This window comes from Ambystoma mexicanum, chromosome 6p (genome assembly GCF_040938575.1).
Source record: "Ambystoma mexicanum isolate Mex_15411 chromosome 6p, UKY_AmexF1_1, whole genome shotgun sequence".
NCBI lineage: Eukaryota > Metazoa > Chordata > Amphibia > Caudata > Ambystomatidae > Ambystoma > Ambystoma mexicanum.
In genome coordinates this window covers 751,459,147-751,476,279 of record NC_090935.1, presented here as the reverse complement: position 1 = coordinate 751,476,279, position 17,133 = coordinate 751,459,147, and positions in this window count along the sequence as shown.

Sequence of the window (17,133 nt, the reverse complement as noted above, 5' to 3'; positions counted from 1 at the left end):
AATGACCTTAAATTGTCGTGAAACTAAAGGAAGAATCAAATACTGAGTGAAAAAAAGAGTGGACAACTGTACCCTGGGAAAATGGGAAGAGGCAAATATAAATTTGTATCAGAATAATGAGAAAGAAGAGCAGTGGATAATAATACACAGGGAAAGGGTGAAAGAAATTAAATATTCTGTTAAGAAGGGCATAATATCAAGGAGAGGGAACATTATGAGCCAGAGTTCAGAGGAACTATTCAAGTAAACCATATACCAAGTCAGGTTGACCAAAGCAAATTGATTAGCAATTGGCCAGTAGGGGAAGCCTGCCAAAGCAAAAGTATTTTCAAAATATATAGTGAAACCAGTAGCTAGAGATATAGATCTTATAAGAGATCACCAAAAGGGATTCCCAAGGAGGAGGGGAAACCCAACAGTACATTTAAAGAGTTATAGAGACTGATCCAAGAAGTCACAAGAGACTATTTATGGATTGTATATTAATAGAGAATCCTACATAATGGTGCTAGCAGTACCCCTAGGAGAAGGCAGTTATTCTCCAAACCTAAGTTAGTTTTCATAGGGTGGGATCAGTTAGGTTAGTGTTGGACAGCTGATGTATTCCTTTGGACTTTCATGACTGAAAGATGAGCACCTTAGTAACATAAGCAGGGACCACCCATAGTTTATAGGAAAAGTTAGGTAATATATTATGAACATTGTCCTCAGAATGTGTGCAATCCTCTTCTGACCCACCACAGCCCGTAATCTTCAGTTCAGCAGTAACAGTGAACCAGGAACATATTTACTTTCTAGATCTGGAGAGTTGCATTGATGACTACTCATTCCAAACAAGAATTCTAGGAAGATTCTAGGCCAGCAATTCCATACTTGATGCAAAATGTGCACATCCTCAAAAACTCAAAAAACATCTACTTGGTGAATTGTTTTGTTCTCATAGGAACGTTAGTGCTGACAGTGTTTCACGCCCAAGCAAAAGTAAACATTAGCAGATTTCAAAAATGAAGATAACCAAATAAAAACATTTGTGAAACTCAAAGCAAAGATGTCCAAACCTACCGTCACAGCCAAATCAAAAAATACAATCAGCAGCAAAAATCCATTGAACCTATATGATTCTTTACTCAATTGAATCCACAGAGTCAGTGTCATGCCCACCATCCTGTATACTGTTTTGCACCCAGAAGTCAGGCTTCCCTCTCATGAACACACAAGGGCATTATTAGAGCCAGGAGAATGGGTGTGGGGGCCAGTTGGAAGCATGCATGGCACACCTGGTATTTAGTGCAAGCTAGGGGCAGGGTTTGCAGCCAACTTCCTAATTCCACTAAAATGGCCGACCATTAGGCCAAGGACATTACCAAAGGCTACGCATTTAGTTGATGGGATTGGTTTCCCATATAAACCACACCCCAAGTGTGAAGATCTGCCCTGCGTTATTCTGCAATCAGCAGTAGAACGCTTACCAATGCATGCCAGCTCCACACCTGCAAAGACAAACAGACATTTTCATTAAAACTAGGCAACAGAGCATTTAGCCATCTGAACTATCTCAGTACTTACTTTGATATCTCGCGTCTCTCCCAGCAGCTCCAGTCCCTTTCTTCACACAGCGCTGGATTCAGCCCTTATCTCAGCGCCAGCTTCATCCCTCATTGCAGCGCCAGTGGCTTCATCCCTTAGTTGGCTTGCAGCTCAGCCCACTACGGGGCTGACACCTGAAACAAAAAGACAAAACAATCAGTGCAGGCAAGCACGCAACTCTCATAAAACAGCAAGCAGCTGATATGAAGAACCTCTTTATACTTAGGTTGCGTGTATCACAGCAGCAGCTAGTACCAGGGCTCATTGCACTCAGCAAACAGCTGTGCAAGACATTTCATGGAGTCTCTACAACCACCCAGCTTCTCGGTCAAGTGTTAGGACTCTGTTCAACTTAACCACAGGACACAAGGCATGTCTCTGAAGAACCCCAAGAACCCCAAGGCCCCAGGACCCCCAGACAGAAACGGACTATCGTGCCATGGTCCCAGAACATTACCAAGGAATCACGCGTAGTACACAGACCACAGTCGGTCTGGGCCTGGAACCAGTGAGGTAATTAGTTTGCACACGTATGGAAGAATAGCGCCCCTGTGGCAGATGGCAGGACGGGGAGACCATCATCAGCATCACTTATATACAGGTGAGCCCAGCACCTATCGAGACTATGCTGAAGGAAGTTGGGTGGCTAGGGCAGGTGGGTGTTTGGGACCTGCAGAGAACTCAGTTTGTTTCACATCTATTTCCCCTTTAGGAGCAGCCCTAGCACCCCCATGCCAGTAGTCCCACAGCAGTGTCGGCCTTCCCAAGGATCCAGACGCTCCGGCAGACAACCAAGGTACACTTTAAGCGTTACAGTCATCACATGCATATCAAATGCAAATGTACTTGGAAATGTTATTGCTTGATAGGAATATTTGAGAATCTCTCACCAGGCTTGACAGTATTCACTGGGCAAGGATACTTGTCAATGAGCATGGTGAAAAGTACCCATGCCCTCTATGTCCTGTGGGCTGGTCAATGCACTCAGGGCACTGGGGCAGGTAATACCCCAGGGGCATGATGTACTGGGGTGTTGTGCAGAGGGCACATAGGGACTGTTACAGTGTGCATACAGTCAAGGTAAAACATTATGTATCGTGTTCACAAAACACAGCATTAAGTCATACATGTGTTAGGTATGTTTTTCTACAGTCCAGTGGTATTGGACTCTACAAGACTTATCCCTTAGTTTTAGGGCCCCAACTTCTAATATAAGCCTGTACTACCCAAGGTTGGTAGAGTGGCAGAGCAGCCAGGCTTTGGAGGAGGAATGTGAGCGTAAATGAGTACAAAGAAATCAGAACATACATAGACCCAAATAAACTCTTACACACTTGCAGTTATATCAACAAATTTGATTTATTACACAACCTACATAGCGGCTGTGTAGTTATGGTTGAGTTGCTCAATTCATAGAAAGAGCACTTTTTGGGCGGCTTATAACTTTGGTGCTGTTTGATGAATCCTACCCAAACTTTGCAAAAAAAGTATGTGGCCACCTCGGATTGATATTGCAAACTTTGGTGGGGTTTCGACCAGGGAGGGGGCAATGTTATAGGGGGTCCCACATTTTTGGAAATCCTCATAGACACAATGAAAAAAATGTTGCCTGGCCTACAGCCCAAACCACTGTCTGGATTGTCACTAACCTGTGCAACAAGCTGGGGATTGGTCCCAAAAGCATGCTTTTACAAATTTGGTGTAAATCTGTCCAGTAGTTTAAAAAAAAATGGCAAAAAGTAGGTAAAACTCAATTATTGATATCTGAGTCTGGGTTGCAGACTTATTTCCTGATTCAGAGTCCGCGGACAGCTCAGGGCCAATCAGATGGTGGCTTGGTGTCATCTGATTGGTGCACCATTACAGTTTATGACAATTGAGTTATTTTGTTCTTGTTCTTCATTGAAATATGTTTCTGTGCTGCATGTGTGAATCCATTCACCTTCACAGAAGTTTCCATGTTATCTATATTGACATTGCACATGTTTAGAAGTATGTTTTGTAATGTATTGATTAATTTAGTTAGTGGTTTTATTCTGTTTAAAATCAATATAAACAACTTTAGTTGACATGTGCTGTGAATCAGAGCTTCGAGGATTAGTCTTCTGCGTTCATTTTAAAGTGTAGCTTGTTACTTTTTATCTGTCTTTAATAAGATTGTGAAGTACTCTGTATTTCTGTAAAATTAGTTTGTTTGAATGCTTTACTGTGGCTATGTTAACATTGGTAGACATAATGTTAGGTTTATTAGTAGGTCTGCTTTTGTCGGTGTATTTAGTTTTACTTTTAATTTTTGGAAGAGGGGCTATACTTTATTTAGTGGTTGCTGGTTTTGTTGTGTTAAGTGAGTTTAATAGCGCTTAGTTTTATTGTTTCCTATAAATTGCTTTAGCGATGGATTGCTATATGGATTGCTTTTAGTCTTATTTGTTCTATTTTTTCTTTGTTTTCCACTGAGTTGCTTTATAGAAGGCATTGTTTTCTGTCTGTTGTGGAAAAAAGAAAAGTTTGGGTTTGAAAGTTATGGAATGTATTTGCATGTATTGTCGATGGGTGTGTGGGTGGGATTGTAGAGATGACGAGAGTGCTGTGTGATTGTGTGGTGAGATAATGGGTGTAGCTCGGAAGGTGGTAAGAGTAAGAGTCTGTCCAGGTGTGACGGGCTTGGGTTAGTGAGTAATGGAGTGGTGGTGCGATTTAATAAGTAGAGACATTATGATGTTTTGAGAAACACAGTGTTTGTTATAATGGTGGTGTTTATATGGGAATAGAAAGAGTGGGAATGTTGCAATATAATGAGTGAGAGTGAAATAAATGTTGATTCAAAAAGAATAATCTAGGCTAATATATAGTGAAAGTACATTGTCACAATTAGAAAAATGTACATGTTATATTGATGTGCTTACTTTATAGGATGTGAAGAGTGTTCTCTTTTCGGTAGCTGTCTTTGGCAATCTTCTTATTTCCTGTAATTGTAAAATAAATTTAGTGGGTATATGTGATAATGGTGAAGTACTTTTAGTAAGCGAGGTTGTTATTTATGAAGGTAGGAGGAGTTGTTGGGAAGAACAGTTAATAAAGCGGTGTAATGGGTGGTGTACAAAAGTGTGTTAGCCATGTTGCTGAAACAAACGGAGTATGAGTAGTGCTGTTTAGCACATTAGAAAGAACAGGGCAAAAATATGTGTGAGAAAAAGGTGCATATATCGGTTATTATTTGTGCTGCGGTTTGTGGTGCAATTTATTTGTAATTTGTTGCAGTGTTTTTAAAGAATATGAAACTGTGGCTTGGTGGTAATGCAATGGCTGATTGTTGTTGCATATAATAAACAAAAAAATCAGGATGACGAGATCCAGACCAAGTTCTGTGTGTGTGTGTTTATTCGCATCAACACAGAAAGTTTTTCAAGTAGTCAAAACAATTTATTTTACAGATCTTTCGATAAGCACGAAAGGTACAATGTGAACGGACAAGGTTTAGTGATGAGAAGTGATCACACGTATGTGTGTAGACCTCGAAACTGCAGAGGCCAAAACTACACTCAAAAACAGATTTCCCACAGTTGGAAAGGGTAACAACCCTAGTAGGCAGGGAAAGGTGTGCTCTTAGACTTGCGTCAGTCCAAGGCATGATTAACACATGGTGCACACAACACAATTTACATGAAACGTACACAAGGGGGGTGGAGTTGTTACCCTTTCCAACTGTGGGAAATCTGTTTTTGAGTGTAGTTTTGGCCTCTGCTTATCGAAAGATCTGTAAAATAAATTGTTTTGACTACTTGAAAAACTTTCTGTGTTGATGCGAATAAACACACACACACAGAACTTGGTCTGGATCTCGTCATCCTGATTTTTTTGTTTATTATATGTTTACCTACCTGGGTAAATCAGGACCCCACCAGGTGCCCTACCATTTATATTCTGATTGTTGTTGCAGCAATGTTTGGTGTCTTATAGTAGAGGTTCGGGAAGAAGAGAACTTTATATGTAAGGTGAAGTGTTGTATATAGATACTTTGGTGGCATACACATGTGTGAGCAGGTGGAGAATGGTGGCAGTGTAAGGGATGTAATGAGTGAGGTTGGAAAGTGTGACATTTATATGGAATAAAACATGGAAAACCTTTTAAAAATGTTTCTTTTTAGGAGTATTTTCATGAAAGTAAAAAAATGCAGATGTACATTTATAGCAGCATTGTCTGTAACTTTTTTGTAAAAGAAAATAAAAGCAGATGGAATAGATTTGTAGCACATATGTGGCAGTTTGTGTGGGGAAGTATAATATGTTGGCATTACATGCATACTTGTCAACATGGACATTGGACTATCTAGGTGCTTATGAAGTCTTGGCCCAAAGTGCAAAGTGAAACTAGGACAGGTTAGCAGGTATGCATGCACTGTCAATATATTAAACTTCCACACACTAAGTGGCACTTAAAAATGTTGGAGAAATGTTTTTTCATCTGCTTTTTCTTTGTTTTACAAAGAAGTTACACACAGTGTTGCTGTAAATGTATATATGTATTTCTTAACTTTAGTGAAAATTCTCCTAAAAAGAAATATTTTTAAACATGCATTTTTCATTTTTCATTTAATATAAATGTGACATTTTTCAATGTTGCAGTCCACGCCTGGGTGTTTTTATTTTTGCATTCTGGGACTTGTAGTCTGAGTTGTGTAATGGGAGAAGTGGTATTACAAGTCACAGAATGCAAAGAAAGTGATAAGCAGCTATAGTTTGGAATGGGTCATGTCGGCAAGCATGCATGTACTGCCAACATATTAAACTGGCACACACCAGGTGTCACTTAAAAATGGTCCACACATCTTTTCTATCTGCTTTTCCTTTTTATTTATAAAAAATGTTACACACAGTGCTTTTAAAAATGCACTTATATATTTTTTTAATTTCATGAAAATTATGCTAAAAAGAAACAGGTTTAAACGCACAGCATTGTAAGTAACTGCCACTTGATGTGAGCAGGTGCTGAATACTGCAATATATGTCATTTGCTACAGTGGTTAAAAAAGAGAATATGCTTATTAAGAAGATTATTACAGGGAAAGTGGCAGGATCCCAGGAAATTTACATTTGTAAACGTGTTTAAAAAACACTTAAACATATAAGAATACCTGTACTATATATTATTAGATGCAGATGTTGTTGACTGCAAATAGAAATCTTTGAGAGCTTTAGAGTAGTTTTGATGCAGGTGGCTGTGAGTAACAGGAGAGATGCACACTGAGAGCTCAAGAGTACATCTGAAGTGTTGAACTGAGATGACAGGGATCCATGTAGAGTTTTTGGATGTGATTGCTGTATGGATGTGTGACTGTTTGAAAGAAGCCAACGAGGGAGTGTTAGAAAGATGAAAATAGACAGGGGAAAAGACCTGCCCTATGCTACGGTGGCTGTCTGGCATAGAAAGGTGACTGCAGAAACCACAGGCAGTCGTTGATGTCCGCGGACATCGGAGTTCAGCCGATCAGGTTTCCTGGGTGTGGTGTAAAGGAAGAGAGGGTAGCAGGAGTTTTGTTTGGTGAGCACACTGAAGATGGCTATAGCTATGTCTTTGAGGAAGAATAGTGTATGAATTCTGGGAGACTCTTGGATCCATTGGCTGAAGGTATATTGTCACAATCCTACCCACCTGCCACCCAGCACAACTAAACTTGCACATTCAGAGACTCTACTTATGGCATAATTGTGTGGTAACGGTAAACTCCTACAAACTGCCTCTGTAATAATTTACTTGTTTTACAACTGCAGTTTTGGACCAATCTAATTTCATGTTCCATTACAGGTTTTGGGTTAAACCAGCAGATGCATTCTGGTACATGTACACTGTCCAAGAGGCAGAGGGCAGGAGGAGGCATACTTAGTACATTTCTTTGCAACAAGCTGCTAAGAGCTGGAGAGACCCTGATTGCATTCATCTGTTTTAAGCCACTGCAGGCTAGGCTATCAAGAAAGGGCAAGGCTTGAATTACAATCCACTTCTGCAGGCTACTGAAGCATGGACAGGGCTTAATTGGACAGAGCTGACAGAGGCTGAAATCAACTCCACCCTGTTGGGCTGTTGGCTGGGAGGACCTTTATAAGCATACTTTGAACAGAAGCAGTTGTTCAAACTGCTTCCACTGGGAGTTTGTGCTTCTGTGTGCCTGTGATCATTTGCTAAGCCTTTGCTGAATATCCTGATTTGTGTCTTTTGAATCTTGTTTGTTACTGCTTTGCAGCACCTTTTTCATTATGCTTTTGTAGTCTACCTGTTTTTTTAACCTTTCCTTGATTCCAATTTTTTGACTTCTAAAACCCTTTCCTGTTTTGCTGTTAAAGACATTCAGTGCTTAACTGATGTATTTTCTGCCTTTCTGACTCTCTGTAAACACCCTGTTTTTGTAAGCATTTCTGCTTCACAGACTTAACCTGTTTCTGCCCAGTTTTTTTCTTGTTTGTTTCTTGCCTGTGATATCGCCAGACTTTAGTCAATTGTTCTAGTGTCTGTTCTGAGTGCTCCGAGTTTCCTAAATCCGTCATATTCGCTGTGTTGGCAGCATGCTATCTTGCCTGAGTCTTTTGTCTTGTGTATTCTGATATTCCAGTCTCTGCTTTGTACTTTGATTCTCTATCATGTCTTGTACCTGGTTACTTCTTTCAACGCTGCTTTCTGCCTCTATTACATCTTGGTCCACTGTTGTGCATCACTCTGTACCTGCTTACAGTGTGACCCCTGGGATGGTCTCCGTTCAGATCAAACTTCTGTTGCCTTCTCCTAGTCCGTTGGAGTCTTACCTGCCTCAGTATATGGTCTCAAGTTCTACCCTTGCACTGAGTACAACAGTCTCTTCGGCTTGCCTAACTCATGACGCTACTGTATGACAGTTGTTAAGAGTAATCTGCTGGTACCAAGCCCATGGGCGTTCCCAAATCCATGGAGACCCCTTAACATTGTTCCAGTACACCCTTTATTCTGATCAATCCATGTTGCCCAGTAGATTGACTTGTCTTTGCCTTCACTCTGTCTCTTTGCTTACAGCCAGTGTCTGCCCGTGCAGTTCCTGTGAATACCTGTTTCAACTCAGATCTGCTTGCTATGTACCCTATTTCCGCTATATGTTATCAATGCCTTAGGAATCTCCTCTAATCTACAGTGCATACTGTGAGAAATAACCTCTCCCCTGTGCTCCCCTGCCAGACTCCTGACAGATTAACTGAGCCAAAAATGTGATTCTTAGGTAAATGCTTAGCATAGCTAGATTGGAGATGCCTCTTAAGAAAAATGAAAAACATTGGTGTAGCCCTACATCCTCCAAGCAAACGGCCTGCAAATCCCCTAGAGTACATCTTTTGGAAGACAATGATTATCTGTGCTGAGTATTTTTAGCAGAGTTGCTATGACCCTTATATGATACCAATGCATTCAATATGTGACCTGCAGCCCCAATTGTTGTCTGCACATGATCTTCAAGAGGAAAATGATTGTGCCTGTTATTAGTACAGCCAGACAAAAGAAAATCCTTTTGTTATTTATTTTTTTCAGACCATGGGGCTTCTGTGAGCTCAGTATCAGAAACAGACATTTCAAACAAATTGGCAACTCCTATACAATCAGGTTACATTGCCAGCGCCCAGTTAGATGAGTCTGTTACCTGTAATGAAGACAGCCTCCGTAGAGAGAATGGCCATCTCCTTGCCACATATTTTCCACAGCTTTTTATTAAACTCAGTACTGTGGGATGGAACTCAGTGTTTTCTACCAATCATGACTTGATGTCCATATAACAGTTACAGGAAGAAAATAGGTATTTGACTCAGTTATTGGAATACCCCTCCAAGACAAGAGTCGGTTTGGGGGGCATCAACATGTAACCCTGTGAATATTCTTCCGACTATGCACTGTCCCAGTGAACATATAATGGACTGCCCAGTCACTGTTCAATATGTTGCGGCTAACATCATGAACCAAGAATCCAAGATGCTTTACGTTGGTGTTATACATTATCCTGATAGACAAGCCTGAAGCGGCAACAATGCTACCCATGCCTCTATACTGTGTTCTGTCCCACAGAAATACTCGGACACTCCAGAGGCTTATGCTAAAACAACAGCTGATCCTGGACCTTATCCTAATAAAGATTATGTTAAAGAAAGACCAGCTAAGTCCCTCGAGGATGTCTTTGATTGGGAAAGTATCCGGAAACAGCTATTTGCTCTAGAGAGACAATCCATGGATTTAATTGTTGACCATCTCATCTAGTATTGGGTAAACGTAAGAGAGGAATACATTTCATCTTCATATAACCCATGTCACACTAAACCAGACATTATCTCTACTTATTGATGACATTAGGATTCCTAAAGAGCTGTATAAGTTAAAAGAAAGAACGTTGAAGCAAATAGAAATATTGAAACAAGAATACACCTACCAGTTGTAGCTTAACTTGGAATGCTCTTCTCCTTCTGTCAAATATGCCAGCCAGGTGTTGCCTGACTTTGATCTACTTGATGAAGACCTATCCTGTACCCCATCTGGTGGCTACTTTGGATTGCTCTTCTGTCTCCTGCTGAGTCTACCTTTCCTATCCCATCTGACACGCCTGCAGACTCTGTACTATATCATTTTCAGGAGCTTAACCATAGTCTAACTCTAATCCTACCCTCTGCCCTAAATCCTTTTGTTGGTTCCTAAGCCAGTATCCCTGCCTTGCACACAGCCAGCAAAGCACCTAATTTATCTAGTAATTACAACACCACCATTTCTATAGTATCTGAAACAATAGCCATACCAACAACTCTCTTTGTCAGGCCTGTGACCTGAATCTGGACTGTGCATCCATGCTTACCCCTAAATCCACTTCAACACTCGAAGATAATCCAAGTACTAATGTCTGAAATTAAACCACCAGAAGTGAATGAGGATTACCTTGAATGTAAAATCATACCCTTCAGTGTAAAGGAAGATTCAGTAATGGATTTAGTGTTTCAAGAGCTTATGCTCAGTGCAATTATTAATGTTTTGCTGCTTGAACATTTGAACCAGTGGAATGAGGCACCCGCACTCGCTGTCTGTGAAAGGACTTTGGCTGAGTCACTGCTAGCTTTGCACTCACCAGTACTTTCTGCCGAAGTACATGAAAACTCTGAGCCTGTTGCCAACTGTGGGTGTGTGGTATCCACAGTATAATGCCACTTTCTGTCTATAGGAATCCCGTTGCCAGCTGAAGTAATGCCATCCGAAAACCAGCTTCCATTGCCAAAGAGAATACTTGCGGTTCCTAAAAGCCATCAATATCGTCCAGATATGGCACAGCGGTCTGAAAAAACTATTTCTTTTTATTTGGAGTCACATTCACAACCACCACATCCCAAGAACAACCTGAAACCATTAATTCCTTTGTCTGTGCCAGACTCTATCCACTAAGAAGCTGCAGTCTACATTTCTATTTTCCTGTTCATCTGCCTTATGTCTGATGTACCTTGTGAGTCGGCTGAGTGTACTGTAAAGATCAATAACCGTTTTAAATTTTTTGATCAAAGTACTATATTGGAAGACAATAGAACCTTTCCATGGGCATCGTTTTTGACTTTTGTTCTTCAACTTTTACTCTGGCTAATGCATCTTGGAGCTTATAAAGACATTGCTTTCTTTTTGGATGCCCAGAGATGACCTTTGAGAGGAGGATGGTGTCACGATGCTACCAGCCTGCCATCCAGCACCACTACATGTACGCATTCAGAGACTCTGTTAATGTATTATTGTGCGGTTAAAACCTACAAACTGCCTCTTCAATCATTTACTTGTTTTACTGCTGTCGTTTTGGGACAATCAAATTTCATATTCCATTCTGGGTTTTGGGTTATACCAGCAGATGTATTCTGGTACATGTTTGCTGTCCAAGAGGCAGAGGGCTGGAGAATGCATACGGAGTACATTTGTTTGCAGCAAGCTGCTAAGAGCTGGAGAGGCTCTAGTTGCATTCACCTGTTTCAAGATACTTCAGTCAAGGCTACCAAGAAAGGGCAAAGCTTTAATTGCAAACCACTGCTGCAGGCTACTGAAGCCTGGACAGGGCTTAATGGGACATAGCTGCCTCCGGCTGCAATCAGCTCCACCCTGTTGGGTTTTGGCTGGGAGGTCCTTCATAAGCATAGTTTGAACAGAGGCAGTTGCTCAGTCAACTGCTTCCACTGTGAGTTTGTGCTTGTGTGCATCTTTGATCATTGTTTGAACCTTTCCCGAATATCCTGATATTTGGCTTTTGAATCCTGTTTGTTACTGCTTTGCAGCATGCTTTTCAGTCGGCTGTTGCAGTCTGTCCATTTTCTGAATCTTTCCTTGATTTCTAGTTTTTGACTTCTGAATCCCTTTCTAGTTTTGTTAAAAACATTCAGTGCTTTACTGATACCTTTTCTGCCTTTCTGCCTTTCTGCCTTTCTGTAAACACCCTGCTTTCTGTCAGCATTTCTGCTTCACAGACCTGTCCTGTTTCTGCCCAGTTTTTCTCTTGTCTGTTCCTTACCTGCATTATTACCAGACTTCAGTCCATAGTTCTAGTGCCTGTTCAGATCAGATAAGGGAAAGACTGCTATTGCCTTCTCCTAGTCCGTTGAAAATCTTACCTGCCTCAGTATATGGTCTACAGTTTTACCCTTGCACGGCGTACAACAGTCTATTCGGCACACCTAAGTCATGACGCTGTTGTATGACAGTTGTAAAGAGTAATCTGCTGGTACCAATCCCATGGGCTTTCCCTAATCCATGGAGAACCCTTATCATATTCCAGTACACCCTTTATCCTGATCAATCTGTGTTGCCCAGTATATTTGCTTGTCTTTGCCTTCTCTCTGTCTCTTTGCTTACAGCTAGCTTCTGCCCCTGCAGTTCTAATAAATACCTGTTTCAACCACAATCAGCTATAATGTTTTGGTTAGATGACTACATTTTGTAATACATTAAGTAGTTTATAATAGCTCTCCTGATCACCCCGACATCTTGTTATCACTATTATAAACACAATCCCTTGTAAGGACTGTTTTTCAAAATTAATTTCATATATGATGCCATCAGTGATGTCATCACTGACATATGTGATGTCATCTTTGATGTCCGTGTGTTAGTCTTAGCAGTGCACGGTGGTGGCGCAAGTTATGGTGGCTTAGCTTGCCAAAATTGACAAATTCCGGGGAGTTTTCCATTTTACTTGTAACCATAATGAGCCCAGGACCTGGGGCCCTTTAAGATGAGGTAGAAATAGAGATGGATGGGGATGCAGACATTACTAAATACCCCACCAATCCTCTGTGACTTTCTTCCCATTATCACTTTCCCCAATTAATATTAATTAATTTTTGCCACCTTTCGCAATCTACTCACCATTTGCTTTTCAGTTCCTGACCCTCAGGATTGTCTCCCCCTCAACCGGCCACCGTCACTTTTGGTCCGCTCAGTTCCTTGTGGAAACCAGGAGGAGATTTTGTGAAAGAGGGACCCATCCCACCTATCTCTAATGTCTTTCAAGGACTTTTTGGCCGCTATCCACAGGAAGCCTTGCTGCTCTCCAGCTAAATGGTGAAGGACGTCCAATATTCCGAGACCTATAAAAGGCTACTGGGATGACAGATCTTTAACCATCCTCTGCTAGCACGTGAACCCCAGGACCGGGGGCCCTTTAAGACGAGGCAGTAATACTTAGAGATGGATGGAGATGCAGAACTCACTCATACATCAATAATCAAACCGACTCAGGAAGTTGGCAAAACTCAGCACTGTTTTATTAAAAATTATCTAAAACAGGGAGGTACAACGGACAGCAACGTATGTTTGCTCGATTTCTGTCAAAGCATCACATGAAAAAACAACATTCTTATACTAAAAATATGCCACTATTGACGTCATCTTACGTGGCAAACTAAGAAAACCTATTAGGGGATGTGACTTTTAGCGAACATCTAGGTATGCATTCCATATTGACAGCGGTTGTGATTGGGTCTCTAAGATCAAGTGGACAACTAAGCCCATCCCAAGTACAAGTCATCTGCCATGTCATATTAATACTCAACACCCTATTGGTTACACAAGCTATACGGCTCTTTAATACGTGGACCTCTATAATTGGTTGGCACGCTTGTACCCTTCTGAAATAGTCAACTTGCTAGCAGCACGCAAGCTGGTTACCCCAGGTGCTGGGAGGGTTGGCCTGGTTAGGCTTCCCCACCCATATAGCCCAACATATATCATCACTCCTGCTGTCTGTCATTCAATTAGGCTTTGAACTTAGCCTTGTAGAGACTCACTGTGCCTGAGAGAGAGTGTGGCATGGTCTTATCTTCTGGTTTCGGTGCAGCTCGACCCACAGTCTATTTCTATCTGACCATGTCACTTGAGACCATGTTTTCTACCTCTTTGTTGCATAAAATACAATTAAATGATGATCTCTTGGCACGTTCAGTGTTTTTCCATTACACCTCAAACAGAAGTTAGCTTTTTTCTCATGTTCATGTAGCTTCTTGATACACAACCAGGCTCACGGTGGCCTAGACTCTTGTTGCTGGGCCAGGCAGCCTTTCTTGAATTCTCCTTCGCCACCAGCTATTTTCAACTGCGCCACACTTCAAGCCCTTTCCATTCACAGGGTTCAAGTTTGCTAAAATGCATTGTGGAACATCCACAATCGATATATTCCTATTTATATACATTGGCACATCACCACAATCTATTCACTATGCAGCCAGCCTTGGGATTTCTTTGTCGACTTGTGTTACAGCATCTGTACAATTGTAAAATGACTTTGCATTTTCTTCAGTGTTTCTTTGCACGATCAATCTTCATTTCGATCCCGAAATGTTGCTTTTCTGCGATACCTCATCTTCAGATCCTATAGAATGTCTATATTCCTTCTTCATTTGTATCTTTTCTGGGTGTGTCAATTCTGCTTCATGTGATGTCACCAGTCTCCTTTCTTATTCATTTTCATATTTTTTCCAAGACTTTTTGCAGAAGACCATAACTTCTTCGTGAATGCATATAGGGTTTTCTCAATGGATAACTTGGGCCTCATTACGACCCTGGCGGAAAGGGGTTTACGGCAGCGTTAACAGCGCCGACCCTTTCTGCCTGATTACGAGGTCCCTTAGCGCCATGGTGATTTTAACGCCTGCTTTTTGCAGGCGTTAAAATCCATGGCGCTAAGGGACCTTGATGTTAATTACGCCACCGTAATTTACGGTGGCGTAATTAACGCCTTCCCCACTCCCATTATGCCCTATGGGGCAAAAATGGGAATGGGGAAGGGTAAATGGAGATTGGGGACTTACCGCCCCGCCAAGGTCGGAATGGGGCGGTAAGTCCGCCAACCACCATGGCGTAAACGCAGTTTACGCCATGGTGGTAAAGTCACGGCCCTGGCGGAAACTTTCCGCCAGGGTCGTAATGAGGCCCCTTGTCTCAAGCATTATTTGCGGTATAGGCATCCTCACTGGTACTGTACATGTCTCAATTTCTGGTTCCCAACATATAGGCAACATGGGGGAGGAGATTCTGGTAGGGGTGTTTGGCTCTTCCTCTAAACTCCCCCAATGGGCGATTTATCAACCACTCTCTGATCAATCTGGACTTAGAGACATCCTTGTCTAAAGAAGGGCTTCTTTGGAGTCCATAGCTTTATGACTCATTTCAGGCATCCTCCTGATTTCACACGCTCATCAACACTCCAAGTCATAAGGCTACATTTTCCATTTGGACTGCAGTAGATCCATCTTCCCAATTTCTTCTTGTGATTCTTCAGATACAGGAACTTTGTTGCTTCAGGTGCATGAATACTGGCCTTTACGTAGTCTCTAATTTCTTCATCTGTCAACTATTTAGGTTTGAATCGTGATTCGACATCAATCACAATCTTCATTCCTACTGCTTTCTTTGCAGTCTTCTTGCATTGTGTGATTATTATCCTGATCACACAGAATCCGAACATGATCATCACCAACAGGGCTCCAAGGAACTTGAAAATGTTTGCCATCCATTGTGGAACCCATTAGAAGATTGACACAAACCAGCTGTCATCAGCAATGTCTTCCACTTCATCTTCCATCATGACAAGCAAGTTTGTCAGCATCGTTACGGCTTCTGTCAAGATGCCATTCTCATCATTGTGAGAAGGTATGAATGTGCAACATGATTCTCCGATTTTGGCACAAACACCTCCATCCATAGGTGTAATCATATCCAAGAAATATCTGTTCTGAAGAGTCATCAGGCGTATGTCTCTTAGATCCTCCTTGATAACATTGAATATCTTTATGGTGGTGTTAATCATCTGCAGAAGCTCCCGTGTGGTGATCTGCAACCATTTGGTGTTTTGTCTTGCGGAACAATCTGTATTCATATGGAATTGCATCAAAGGCTTCTATCGATTTGGCTGAGAAATAGTTTTCTCTTTTCATTCACTTATGGATCTCTTCTTCCTTAGGTGAGGATCTGCTTTTGGAAACTCGCCAATGTTCAGGTCACTCTTTGGAACCACCAATGCTGGAACATGAACAATCACTATAGAACACAGGTTCCCCAATCTCTGGGCAGCTTCATGTAAGCTCTGGATCTGCACGCCCAGTAGTGATCCATTATCACCACTGTCCTATCTTTCATCCCTGACACATCAGAGATTCTACTGTACTGCTGATTCTCTCCAACTTTTCTGGTGCCATTGTTTCTGAAGCATATCTCTGCACTCACCAAAGGCACTATCTGCAAAGGGACTCCTTTGCCTTTGACCCATGTCAGAAGCTTTGTAAGCCTCGGGCAGAGTTCCTCGGTATATCATCTATGCACTGCAGCACAATACATTCAATATTGCTTAGGTCCATCTGCAGGACCCTTTTAAAAATCGATGGAGACTCATAGTACCCCTGGGGCAGACGTGTGCTTTTCAGCTTAGTTTGACAGAGCATGAATGAAGCAAGATCTTGGGAATCCTTGTCCAACGAGATTGAGAAAAATGATTTTTTTAAGTCAATCACCGTAAAATATCATTCCTCTGGGGGAATACTGCCTAAAATCGTTGCAGGATTCAGAGTCAGAGAAAACTCTGTCTCTACAATCTGGTTAATCAGCCTTATGTCCTGAATTTAACACCACAACCCCCCCTTTAATTTTTTACAGGATACACTGCAGTATTACATGGTGATTCTAACGTCACCAGGATGCCCTGTTCCAGCATAGCCGATATAGTCTTAAAAATGCCCTCATCTGCCTCTAGAGACATAGGATACTGCCTTGCTGGAGGTAAAACTGCTCCTGGTTTCAACTTAATCTTAACTTCTCCCACCCCCATCAACAGGCCTACATCATAGAGGCCCATAGTCCTTAAAGAGTTTGGCACCTTTTCCATGTCTTCATCAAAAAATGCAGGATGCTGCCGTACTATCACCATTTGCTGTGGGATTTCTCTACCCTGATCCAATTAGTAATGCTCATTTCAAACACCACTTCATCATCTGATGGGTCGTCTTTAAACATATCCTTGTCAGTGACATTAGTCCATTTAT